We start from the raw sequence: 938 nt of genomic DNA on the forward strand, positions 1-938 counted from the left end.
CTTGTTTAAGAATCATGGTAGCGGTGATATAATCCATGTCTAGAAACCTGGAAATAAAGAATATGGAAACTGAAAAAAATAAGAGGAGATCGTGAGACGAGTAAACCGGAGGGCATACGGAACGAACAAGAATGAATGGTTGTTATTGGGTCTATGGGGTATGGGTATCATATAGACAGGTACCGTGTTCGGCCACGCCCCTTCGGACCCGTGGGAAGATGCGAGGAATACAGGCAAGGTAAAGAGAAGCGAGCATGGGAAATGGGAATTGATATAGGAGTGTGGGAAAGTGCGATTTTCGACTCATTATTCAAAAATGTTGACATAAATTTCCAAATGGAATCTCAAACTCTTCTGGTCCTTAGAAGCCTACAAAATTGAAGCTCTATTTTTGTTTAATATACTCTAAAATTTTCAGAGAAATTTGAAAAAGTTAAAATTGTTTTGTAGCTTTTTGAAAAAGCGGCTACAACTCACCAGAAAAACGAGGCGCATGACCGGCATACCATCTTTCCATATCTTCTACTAGCGCTTACGTTTGTACAAACTTGGCAAAAGTAATTGAGAATACCTGTTTGACCTGAAAATTGAAAAAAAAATTTATTTAAAAAATTTTAAAGAAAATTCCAAAAATCCAAAAATTACGATTACCTTCAAACTTATAGGAAGCGGGTTGTTGGTAAAATTTTTTATTTTCTCGTTATAGTTTAGTCTAAAAAACCCCTTAGCATCGATTCCTGGGAATTTGGAGAATTTTCGAGAAAAAAATTTCAGATTTTGAAAATTTTCTTACTTATCATTCCAACTGGTCCCTCGAAATTCAATTCTGGTGGGCTAGAACAATCTTTTCCAGACATTTTCAAGTTTTTTTGGGGTGGAATCCTGAAAAATAAAATTTTCAGATTTTCGAAAACTTTCAGAATTTTGAGAATTAAAAA

This window comes from Caenorhabditis briggsae (assembly GCF_000004555.2).
Source record: "Caenorhabditis briggsae complete genome, chrIII, whole genome shotgun sequence".
Lineage (NCBI taxonomy): Eukaryota > Metazoa > Nematoda > Chromadorea > Rhabditida > Rhabditidae > Caenorhabditis > Caenorhabditis briggsae.